General features: G+C 44.7%; 1 protein-coding gene across 6 annotated transcripts in view; it reads left to right on the top strand.

Annotated features, from left to right (window-relative positions):
• LOC128666465 (serine/threonine-protein kinase MARK1) overlaps window positions 1-13252 on the top strand; it is a 110859-nt gene that overhangs the window by 23578 nt on the left and 74029 nt on the right. For 3 of the 6 annotated variants that reach the window (XM_053721081.1, XM_053721079.1, XM_053721082.1), the window contains exon 2: window positions 4443-4610. The exons of the other annotated variants lie outside the window; for them this stretch is intronic. The gene's annotated coding sequence lies outside the window, so the exon portion shown is untranslated. The remainder of the gene's footprint in view (window positions 1-4442; window positions 4611-13252) is intronic. 6 annotated transcript variants of the gene reach the window in all.

Here is a 13252-nt window from a genome sequence, read left to right on the forward strand (position 1 = left end):
GGCAGCAATCCTCTATGTCTAACTTGCCCAAACACAACCAAGCCCCTTTTCCTGCCTGGTCCGTCTTAGACCTAGGTATAAGCAATATGAGCCCGTTATCTACAGGCCGTACATGTTCCCACAGGATACCGCCTACGCCCCCTGAGCACGAAGACGCAACTAACTCCCCAATCCTAAGGGGCCCTGTGAATACAAACGCGAACGACGCGCTGAAAAGCAATACATCAAATTCAGAGGAGCATACCTCCTCCAAGCATCCCATCAATGCCCGCAGTCGGGGAAGCGTGATGGGTTCCCTGTGGTCTTTTGGGCGTGGGTCCAGCCGGCCCCACCTCTTCAGTACTTGCCTAACCAGAAATGACCCCGAGAAGTCTGTAATGCCAAACGTTTTATTAAAGAACGCCATCAAAGCTAACCTACTTTGAGCCGCCAGTTTAGAGGTCCCTTCCTTGCGCAACCACGCTAGCCACTCCAAAACCTGTACTTGTGATGCTTTGTGCACCTCAAACCCTTGCTGAATAGCAAAACGTTCCCACCCCTTCCAGTGACTCACATACGTTGTCCAGGTCTTTGGCGCCACTGAAGCCTGAATCAAGGGGATAATAGTTTCCCAGCCTCTGCCATCTGCCAAAGAAAAGGAGGCATGTCAAGCCAGTCTTATCCGCCCCTAGGGCGGCCTGCCTAAATAAACCCCAATTAAACCTCGACAGAGCGTCGGCTATCACATTATGCATGCCGGTACATGCCGCGTCACGAAGTAGATGTTCAGCTGTAAACAGCGCAACACCAAGTGTCTTAGGTAAGTGACTACCCTTGGGGATTACGTTGATAGCCTATTAATGGCGTACACGACGCTCATATTATCTGACTAAAACACTCCCGATTTGTTAGCCAGAGCAGGACCCCATAGCTCCACTGCTACTACAATAGGGAACAACTCCAGCAGCGTCAAGTTCTTGGTAAGACCTGCCTTGACCCAGTCCCTAGGCCACGGAGCAGCGCTCCATGACCCCTTCAGGTAAGCCCCATAGCCATGGCCACCTGCCGCATCTGTAAACAAGTGCAACGCCTGATTCGACCTGGGGCTGTCCCGCCACAGACAGACGCCATTGAATTTCTGCAGAAATTCTTCCCATACCCCTAGGTCGTTCCTCATGCCTTGTGACACTTTTAATCAACGAGCCATACCCTGGGGACCCCTCAATTGTTCCTCCAACCTCCGATTGAAGACCCTACCCATGGGAATAGCCCTACCGGCAAAATTTAGCATGCCTAGTAAGGATTGCAAGTCCCTAAGGGACACCTAAGATGCCCTTTTTACCGCTAAAACCACTTCCAACAGGCGAACAACCTTGTCTTTCGGAAGCCGACAGACCTCTGCAACTGTATCAATCTCTATACCTAGAAATGTGAGACATGTGCACGGCCCCTGCGTCTTATCAGCCACCAAAGGGACCCCAAACCTGCCCATCATATCGTGCATGACTGCCATCAAGGCCTCACATTCTGACGTGCCAGCACACCCCACCAGGAGGAAGTCATCCAAGTAGTGGGCCACGGCCCCACCACCCGACGCCTTCCTTATCACCCAGTGCAAAAACGTGCTGAAACTCTCAAATAAGGTGCATGACAACGAGCACCCCATGGGCAAGCAACGATCGACATAGAAGTCACCATCAAACTTCATGCCCATCAGCCGAAAAGCCGACGGATGCAAAGGGAGCAGCCTAAATGCTGATTCGATGTCCAACTTGGACATCAAGGCCCCCTTACCCTTACCCCTGACTAGCTCCAATGCGTCGTCAAAGGACTGGTAATGCACCGAACTAAGCTCGGTGTCAATGGCATTGTTCACCGATGCCCCTTTTGGGTAGGACAAGTGATGTATCAGCCTAAACTTGCCAGAATCCTTTTTTGGCACCACCCCTAGTGGGGACACCACCAAATCCGGAAGCGGCTTAACCCCAAACGGGCCCGCCACTCTGCCCAATGACAATTCTTTTGCTAACTTGTCCCTAACCACCCCTGGAAACTCATAGGCCAACTTCAAGTTCCTATGCACCGAGGAACCCACCACCTGGCCTGACACAGGTATCCTAAACTCCTCAGACAATCCCTGGCTGAGGAGGTCGGCCACCCCCCTATTCAGGTAATGTGCCAGCCAAATGGCCATGGCCTCCAGCCTAAGTGGCGTTGGTGCCCTTGTCACCAGGGGCCCCTTTGGAGAACTGTTTGTCTCCGCCGCCCTCCCGCTTCTTATTACATTCAACCCCTGGGTGTGGACCGCTGCAGAACTTGCAGATGTGACGAAAGGAACAACTTGCCCCTCTGTCACACTGCTTGTCCTAAACTCCTGAACTTGTCCAGCACTCCCGCCCCGTCTCTTAGGACGTGGGGTGCCAGGACGCACCTGCCCAGCCCGCGTGCCTGGCGCCTGACCCGTCGGCCCTTCCAACCCCAATTTAGACCACAGGTACAAATCCCGAAATGAAGCATGGGTTTCCCTATCATCTTTCTACGGAAGGCCATGTTGTACTCGCGCCATGCCCCTTCCTTAAATCTAGTATGGACATCATCAATAGTGTCTTCATACTTGAACAGGTTGTGCCCTTGCATCTGCCATTTATCCAAATAGCAGGTTGCCAGCACCCTGAAGAACCTCTGCCATTCTTCATAAGTTTCAGGCCTCTGAACTTTCTTAGGGCCTGTGCCATCTGCTGCCCGCTCTTTGACTCGGCACGCCTCAGGGGAAAGTTTGAAGATGTTCACGTAACGACCATCCTGAATCCTTTTCACCACCTTCGCTTTCAGGTGCCCGTAAAGGGAGTGGACTAAACACGGGTAAGTATCACCCTGAGACGCCACCCTCCTCGCAACAGCAACGCCCAAAGGGGACTGGGCAACAGACCCCCCGGGGACAAACGGAACCAACGCGGAACCCGACGCCTGCACCGCCTGGTTCTTCACCTGTGCGGCCACTAGCTTCTTAATCATTTTAAACATTTCCGTCTGGCCCTTACCCTCTAGCCCTAGGTCCCCCTCACTATCTGAACCTGAGTCACTAGAGGATGCAATATGTTCTGCGTGTGTGGATGTGCCAAGAAGGTACTCATCGCTTGGGGCCAAAGGTGGCGCAGGTCCTGTTCCGCCCTCTGCTGCAGCTGCTGCTACTGTGGGATTAACCGTCTGTGATCCAGATGATCCTTGCCCGCTTGTCAAAGCCATCTGTGCTGCTGCCGTATCCCTGTCAACCTGGGGAAAGAAAGGGACATGGGGAGTACTCTGTGTGCAGGATGAAACCCCCGAGGGGGGCCAAGCCACCTCCCCCACATATATCTGCCCCCTGCTGCCCTCCCCAGCAGACATCCCCAAAGCAGATGCAACAGCCTTCCTAATCAGATCCTCATTCACACACCCTGTTTGCCCTATAGCCGTCACCAGAGTCTCCTGACATTGCACTGTTAGCCCCCTTTCATTCCTATGCATATCAGCAAAAGCGCCATGTCTTCCCTGCTCATTGCCCAGTCCTTCAACATGTGTATCTGCTGTACTCACCCCTGCACCAGACATACCCCTTGCGACACGCTCTCCCATGCTCTGTCTGCTCACACATGTCCCAGCACCAGCCCTTCTACCTCTTCCCCCTTCCGGGGTCTTTGCTGCCACTTTTCTGCCTGTCCGCCTAACCCCCATCCATCAGGAGCCTCATCCTCCACCCGGAGTCTCCCCAACTTACTTGGGGCGCCTCCGGAAGAGGATCCGCTCCTATCCCTGCTGCGCACTCTGCGTCGCCTCCTTGCACGTCCGCGCTCCTCCCCACTCGATGAGTCACATTGGGAGGTTGCGCGTGACGTAAACAAGGAGGCGGAGCCATCCGGGGACGCACGACGCAGCCTAGTAGCCGCCTGAGGCCTGCAAGCCGCACCATTGCCCCCCAACGACTTCCTCACCGACGCCGCCTGCCCCAATCACGCCAGGGACTGGGCCAAGGAGGCAACGGACACCAAGGCCACAGGTGGTAAGCCCCTAAGGTGCTAGCATGTGGCCAGCCATGCATCCACGGCCGTGTCCGGCCTTGCCACGTGGGTAACCGCTATGCCATCCTGATAAATACCGGGGGTTAATTGAGCGGCTGCAGTGTCCACCGCAGGCCGCTGCATGCGCTGGCCGCCAACTGCAGAGCCCCCTGGATTAGTCCCACAACCTGAGGGTCCCGCTACCTCCTCTTCACCCTGCCTAAAGGGAACCCCTAGCGAGCCTGGGGCATGGGATTCCTGTGCACTCACTCCCTGCTGCTCCCGTTGACTCACCACCCCCCCCTTGCATACCCAGGCCCTTCCTAGCCACGGGCGTAGGTCTTGCCACTCTCTTATTAGATGGTTTAGCCCTGGGGGTGGGAGGTATAACTCCCTCAGAACCTGATTCCTCTCTCTCTCTTGCAGGGCCTCGCATCCCCGGAACCTCCTTCACCACTTCAGCATATCTCCATGGTGGAACAGATTTCCTCTTCGCACGCCTCATCTTGCTCAAGAAAACCAACAGAAAGTTCTTCTTGAAGTCTGGGCACTGGAACAAAGAGGCCGGATCTACTGCAACAAGAACCTTTAAAGGTGAGTAGAAACCCCCGCCCCCTTAATTGCAATATTGTATTACCTAGAACCATCCAGACTTCAAGTCCCTTGTCCCTTAATTTTGCTACAGGCCCACTAGAGGGCCTTCCACTTCCACAAGAGCTGCTGGTGCAATGCTGAATGCGGAGAGCGTATTGCTCTCCGCATTCAGCGATGTCTGTCGGACATTAACGCTGATCGGATCATGTTGGACAGACATTTGTTAAATAGGCCCCACTGTATTTACACATAAACACACAGTTACACATATACATGCACACATACTGATGCTTACAAATATACATATACATATATATATATATATATATATATATACACACATACATAGCTGTATACAAACACACATACACAAAATCATATGCAGACACACACATAAACATATATACATACACACCAAGAAACACACACACACACACATATGCACAAATATACATATACACACAGACATATTCACACACACACTGTCACACACAGACATAAACATAAACAGATATATACAAAAAGGTGCACATTCATGAACACATATAGATACACATTTATACATGCACACAGACATATAGACCGACACATACGCACATATACATACATAAACGCACATGCACACACACATACTGTATATGCATAAGTACAAATACCTACATATACACACATACATACATGCACAGACATATTCACACTTAGGGGAAGATTACGAGTGGAACACTAACAGTTACACACAAGAGGTAAGGGGTATATTGCGGGTATTTGCGCACATCAGGTTTATTGCTCGTATTACAAGTTGAAAGTAAATGTGATCACTTTGTTTTTTAATTTACCTATCAAAACTATATATATATTTTTTTAGTAGACAACCCAAGGTATTGATCTAGGCCTATTTTGGTATATTTCATGCTACCATTTTGCTGCCAAATGCAATCAAATAGAAAAAAAATTGTTAACTTTTTCACAAACTTCTCACTGAAATTATTTGCATATCACGTATTATGCAGTCATAACGAATATGGTTGTAAAAGCTTCTCTGGGATCCCCTTTGTTTAGAAATAGCAGACATACATGGCTTTGACATAACCTTTTGGAAATTAGAAGGCTGCTAATTGCAGCTTTGCACCACACTTCTGAAATTCTCAACAGTGAAGGGGTTAATCAGGTAGCCATAGTGTTGAGATTACCCTCCCACGGACCCACCCCCTACTTACCTGATCCCTCCTAAAGAGCTCTCTTCCCTCCCTCACCCACCACTGGTCACCACCATCTTAGATACTGGCAGACAGTCTGCCAATATTAAGTTTTAGGGCATTTTTTTTTAAAACAATTTTATTTTTATTTTCTGCAGTGCACGATTCCCCCCTTACCCTCCCACCTTCCTGATCCCCCAAACAGCTCTTTAACCCTCCCCTCTAACTAGTATCCGCCATCTTAGGAACTGGGAGCTATTTGCCAGTACCCATTCATATACATTTTTACCTTTTTTTATTTATTTATTTTAAAAAAACAAATCTGTAGTGTAGTGGCCCCCTCACCCTCCCCACCTCCCTTCCTCCAAGCGATGTTCTTTAGGGCACCAATCTCTCAACATTTTCTTTAGGCAATGGGTCACTCCCTCTCTCTCTCCCTCCCTCTAGCTGTGGAAATGATTTTCTGCAGTGTAGCGGTCCCTCCCGCCCCCTCTAGCGATGGGCCGCCCACCCGCCTCCCTTCTGACCCTCCCACACCACAAACCGATACAGAGAGTATCTGAATAACTAATAAAATACAGATATAGGAAAAGTAAACATGGCTGCTGTTATACCCATACAAGCTGCATATTTACTAAGAGAAATCTCTATTGCGCATAAAATGAACCATATGTTAAACTACAGTACATTTCTACATCACGATAAAGGGTTTATCACAGCTGTTTGCATGCGTCGGAAGTAGCGTGTGTATTACAAGTTGAAAGTAAACACAATCGCTTGAGCGCAATTACATTTAACATGCGTCAGGATGATGTAATCTCAGAGCTCTGGTTAACTGTTATGCTCAAATAAAAAGTGTCACAAAACTCATAAAAAAATACATTAAAAAGTACAGTTGCACTCATAATAACACTATCTAAAATTATTTTTAAAAAATTGCATGAAAAAGTCATAAGGTCTCAAAGAAAAAAAGGTCAGGTGTTAGAAAATAAAAGGATTTTAACAGAGATACATACATATACATGTCTAAATATGTATATGTATGCTTATATATAAATTATATGGGGCCGAATGATCAAGGGCCGAATGGTCCCTGATGCCCTTGTTTGGCTGAGCAGATCATGTCGGACAGACCGATGATAAATCGGCCCCTATGTATGTAAATTAGTATTTATATGTGTTTATATGTATTTACAGACATATGTATGCTATACACACAAAAATACATATGTATATATTTATATGTGCATTGGAGCCCTTTACATTGAAGGATGAAAACATGTAAAAGCACATTTATGCAATATTTAAATTTAATAAAGTGTTTAACTATGAAGTATTTATAAATAAATATTCCTATATAGCTGTATATATCCATATAGGTATAGCTAATATATATTGTACCACAATACCATCAGATATGTAGAAACATGTATTTATGAATAAATAGGACAAATTCTTCTATGTGAAGAACATTGGAATGAAAAATATTCATATTTTCATTTATTTCAAGTTAGCGCACTTGAGAAAACGCAATCTAGTTTGTGCGCGAGTAGGATGTTAGTTTTTTTCCAATTTTCGCACTCCATTAACTTCTATGGAGAATACATAACACGATCACGAATTTCGAAGTTCAGCTTTTTGCACACAAACTTGCTTTTTACTTTTAACTTGTAATACAAACGCTAATGAAAAGCTTACGTCTAGCGGAGTTAGCTCTCAAGTGGGAGCAAAATTCCACTCCTCTCGTAATCTAGCCCTTAATGAATGCTAGATAGAATTATGCATTCAAAAAAAGGATTAGTCTGAGAATAACACGTAGATTTATTTTTTAATATTTCATTAGCTGTTTAAATATTGACAAAATAAGTATCTCTAAGTGTCTATAAATCAGTGGGAGCTGCCATGTTGTATCTTAAGTTACCTTCTCAACTGTGGCTTATTAGGGACAGTTATAAATAAGTCACTAGATTGTACAGCCAATAGCTGTGTGGAATATAACAGTGTTTTACACTTCCATGTCTAACAGAAACTGAAAAGCTCACACTTTAAGAATTTATTGATATATATATATATATATATATATATATATATATATATATATATATATATATATATATATATATGTGTGTGTGTGTGTGTGTGTGTGTGTGTGTGTGTGTGTATGTATGTGTGTGTGTATATATATATGTGTGTGTGTATGTGTGAGTGTGTGTGTATATATATATATATATATATATATATGTGTGTGTGTATGTGTGTGGGTATGTATGTGTGTGTGTATGTGTGTATGTGTGTTTTTCTGTGTGTGTGTGTTGGGTTTGCAGTCACTTCTAAGCTATGTAGGTAAATATCTTCCTAGGTAAATATCTTCCTAGCTATTTAGTCTATCCATACTGCAGTCAGTCATTCATATGACATTGATAGCCAGGACAACACCAACCGGGAGAGAGATAGTTGACCGCCTTCCCCTGTGGTCCATACAGGTGAGCGGTAAATTATACCATTTTATTGTATACCACTTATGAGATTTATCTGCCTCTTATTTACACACACATGAGGACTCCCATTCTGAAGGCACAGTTATAACCACCCCTTTTTATATATATATATATATATATATATATATATATATATATATATATATGTGTGTGTGTGTGACTTATCATTTTATATTACTATCATAAAGTGTTTAATGTTCTTTTAAGATCTCAAAAACTACTAGAACATTTAAATTCAAAAAGTTAACATTTCCACTACCTGAACTACCCTACAAGAATTAAACATCAACACAACTGTCCAGTGAACTCAAACTATAGATATATGTATATGTGTATATATATCTATAAAGGGTTAAACATTGAACTGTCCTGTGAACTTCAGGGCTTCAGTGCAGAGAGTGTGGAGTAGCATATTATGACATCAGAATGTGTAGTCAAGTGACATCACAGACATATTACAGGTATATTTTAACTGATCCTCACAACTTTATCCATTCTTCACTAGTGTTATTGTTGAGTTTCAGAGATAGATACAATGATAAATAAATACAAAGGCCGCAGCAAATGGTGCATGCTGTTATGCTGTAATGGCTCCACTACAACCTTAGAGGATGCATTCACTACACCTCCAGAGGTGAACCCCCCTGCACCTCAAGTGGTCACAACATACATTGAACCACCTAAAGATGAGAACATCATTGGACACTACCATCTCCATAAAATTATTGGGAAGGGCTCTAATGCTAAAGTTAAGTTGGCTAAGAACATGCAAACTGGAAAACAGGTACTTGAGAGTAGACATGTGCTTTTCATTTCGGCCGAATTTAGTTTTTGGACTAATTTTGTCAGATTCGGAGATTCAAATGCATTCGAATTTCCGAATCAGAAAAATCACGAAAAATTCCAAAAATGAATAAATCAGTTTCCGAATTCTCGGATCCATTATTCTTATATGGAGTTTTTAATTGTTCTAATCTAAACCGCAGCTCCCATCGCTGACATCGCTGACACTAAGTAAATTACTAAATAAAGCTATTAACCTCTAAACCACCGCTCCCAAACATCGCTGACACTAGTTAAAGCTATTAACCCCTAAATCGCCATTCCCAAACATCTCCGACACAAACTAAACCTATTAACCCCTAAGCCGCAATTCCCCAACACTAACTAAATCACTAAATAAAGCTATTAACCCCTAAAACGCAGTTCCCCGACATCACCGACACTATCTAAACAGCTATTAACCCCTAAACCGCCGTTCCCAAACATTGCCGACACTAACTAAACCTATTAACCCCTAAACCGCCATTCCAAAACATCGCTAAAAAAATAACTAAACCTATTAACCCCTAAACCGCAGTTCCCAAACATCGCCAACACTATCTAAACCTATTAATCCTTAAACCGCCGGCCCCCACATCGCAACAACCTAAATTAAACTATATTAACCCCTAAACCTAACACCCCCTAATTTTAACATAATTAAATTAGACCTAAATTAAAGGTGCAATTATTAACTAACTACCTATTTAAAAATAAATACAAACTTACTTTTGAAATAAAAATAAAACCTAGCTAGCTACAATATAACTATTTACTAACTACCTACTTAAAATAAATACAAACTTACCTGTGAAATAAAAATAAAGGAGGCCGAAACGATCGTGTGCAGTGTTCATGTTCCTTGTTCAGAGGAGAATTACCTGGTATTTCGGGGCTGGACTGACCATGTCGGCGGGATCAGATTGATAAATACAGGAAAGTTTTCCTTTGTGAAAAGCACAATTGGGCAGAAAGAAGCTACTCCCAGGTGGCAACCGGGCCATAGAACAAGCTTACAATAATAAAAACCTAACATTACAAAAAAATAAATAAAACTACAATTATAAAAAATAATAAACACTAAAATTACAACAAATAAAAAAATCTACCAATGCAAAAAATAACAAACGAAATTATCCCAAAAAATTAAAATTATTCCTATTCTAATACCCCGTTTAAAAAAAAAAAAAAAACACCCCAAAATAAAAAACCATAATCTATAATAAACTACCAAGGGTTCTTAAAAGGCATTGCCCTAACGTTAACAGCTCTTTTGCAAAAAAATAAAAACAAACACCTTCTAACATTACAAACCCCCACCCCCCAAACCCACAAAATAAAAATAAACCTAATCTACCCATTGCCTTGAAAAGGACATTTGTATGGGCCCTGCCCTTAAAATGGCATTCAGCTCTTTTTTGGGCCCATTAAAAATAAAAAATGCCTAACCCCCCCCCCCAAAAAAAAAAACATTACAAAAAATAACAAATGAAATTATCTAAAATAATAAAAATTATTCCTATTCTAATACCCTGTTTAAAAAAAAGCACCCCAAAATAAAAAAAACCTAATCTATAATAAACTAACACTAACACCAAAATCGGTACTTACAGTTGCTGAAGTCCGGCGAATGATCTTCATCCCAGCGGCAAAGCATCTTTATATAGGCGGCTCCGCACATTGACCGCTCCACCTCTGCAGGGATGAAGAAGATGCCGGACCCGTGATGAATGAAGATGGAGCCGTTTGGATGAAGATGCTTCGTCCCTGGGATGAAGATCGTTCATCGGACTTCAGAAACTGTGAGTACCGATTTTGGGGTTAGTGTTAGGTTGTTTTTTGTTTTTTGGGGGTGTTTTTTTTTTTTAAATCAGGCCTTTTTTTTAATGGGCTGAAAAAGAGCTGAATGCCCTTTTAAGGGCAATGCCCATACAAATCACCTTTTCAGGGCAATGGGTAGATTAGGTTTTTTTAGTTATGTTTTTTATTTTGTGGGTTTGGTGGGGGTGGGGGTTTGTAATGTTAGGGGGTGTTTGTTGTATTTTTTTTTAGCAAAAGCGCTGTTAACTTAAGGGCAATGCCCTACAAAAGGTCCTCTTAAGGGCCCTTGGTAGTTTATTATAGACTAGTCCTAAAGCCCGTTCACATGGGCCATTTTTTGCAGGGTACAGCAGTCCCAACCCTTGCGCTCTCTCCCTGCCCGTCTCTTTTGCTCTGTCTCCCCCCTCTCTTTTCCGCTTTCTCTCCCCCTCTCTTTTGAGATCTCTCTCCCCCCCTCTCTTTTGCGCTCTCTCTTCCCCCTCTTTTGCGCTCTCTCCCCCCCTCTTTTGCACTCTCTCTCTCCCCTCTCTTTTGAGCTCTCTCTCTCCCCCCTCTCTTTTGCGCTCTCTCTCCCCCTCTCTTTTGCGCTCTCTCCCCCCCTCTTTTGCGCTCTCTCTATCCCCCCTCTTTTGCGCACTCTCTCTCCCCCCTCTTTTGCACTCTCTCTCTCCCCCCCTCTTTTGCGCTCTCTCCCCTCTATCTCTCTCTCTCTCCCCTCTCTCTCTCCCCCCTCTCTCTCTCTCTTTCTCCCCTCTCTCTCTCCCCCTCTCTCTCCTTTCTCTCTCCCCTCTCTATCTCCCCCCTCTCTCCCTCCCCCTCCCCTCTCTCTCTCCCTCCCCCTCTCTCTCTCCCCCTCCCCTCGCTCTCCCTCCCCTCTCTCTCCCTCCCCTCTCTCTCTCCCCCTCTCTCTCTCACTCCCCCTCCCCTCTCTCTCTCACTCCCCCTCCCCTCTCTCTCTCCCTCACTCCCCCCCACCTCTCTCTCTCTCCCTCCCTCCCCCTCTCTCTCCCTTCCCCTCCCCCTCTCTCTCCCTCCCCCTCTCTCTCCTTCCCCCTCTCTCTCTCCCTCCCCCTCTCTCCCTCCCCCTCTCCCCTCTCTCTCTCTCTCTTCCTCCCCTCTCTCTCTCTCTCTTCCTCCCCTCTCTCTCTCTCTCTCCTCCCCTCTCTCTCTCTCCTCCCCTCTCTCTCTCTCCCCCTCCCCCTCTCTTTCTCTCCCCCCCCCTCTCTTTTGATCTCTCTGTCCCCTTTCTTTTGCTCTCCCTCTCTTTTGCTGTCTCTCCCCCTCTCTTTTGCTCCCTCTCTTGTGCTCCCTTTATCTCCCCTCTTAATCTCTCTCTCCCCTCTTGATCTCTCTCTCTCACCTTTCTTATCTTTTCCCTACCCCCTCTCTCCCCTCTTTTGAGCTGTTTTGAGCTCTCACTGCACAGCCTTTCACGGGCCGCCTGGCCCCACCCCTTCACGCTTGGCCACGCCCCCTTACGGCCCTCGCGCTCGGCCACGCCCCCTTCACGCTCGGTCACGCCCCGGCCACGCTCGGTCATGCACACTTCTGCTCGCACTGCAGAGCAGAGACTTAGGGACTCTCAAAGGCCAGGTGTGTTTGTCCTCGTGCTGTGCTGTCTACTGCGCATGACAGCTTCGGACAAACACACTTGGCCTTTTATTATATAGGATTAGGGTTTTTTTTATTTTGGGGTGTTTTTTTTCTTCTTTAGAATAGGAATAGATTTTATTGTTTTGAATAATTTTGTTAGTTATTTTTTGTAATGGTAGTTTTTTTATTTTTTGTAATTTTAGTGTTTATTATTTTTTGTAATTGTAGTTATAATTTTTTAGTAATCTTAGGTTTTTAATTTATAGTAATGTTAGGTTTTATTAGTGTAAGCTTAGGGTTTATTTTTATTTCACAGGTAAGTTTGTATTTATTTTTAAATAGATAGTTAATAATTGTAACTTTAATTTAGGTCTATTTTAATTATGTTAAACTTTAGGTGGTGTTAGGTTTTGGGGTAAATATAGTTTAATTTAGGTTGTTGCTATGTGGGAGGCAGTGGTTTAGGGGTTAATAGGTTTAGTTAGTGTCGGCGATGTTTGGGAACTACGGTTTAAGGGTTAATAGGTTTAGTTAGTGTTGGCGATGTGAGCGGGTGCAGTTTAGGGGTTAATAGGTTTAGGTAGTGTTGGCGATGTCGGGGAACGGCGGTTTAGGGGTTAATAGCTTTATTTAGTGATATAGTTAGTGTCGGCGATGTGGGGGGTGCGGTTTAGGGGTTAATAGGTTTAGGTAGTGTCGGCGAGGTCGGGGA

This window comes from Bombina bombina, chromosome 7, assembly GCF_027579735.1.
Source record: "Bombina bombina isolate aBomBom1 chromosome 7, aBomBom1.pri, whole genome shotgun sequence".
Taxonomy (NCBI): Eukaryota; Metazoa; Chordata; class Amphibia; order Anura; family Bombinatoridae; genus Bombina; species Bombina bombina.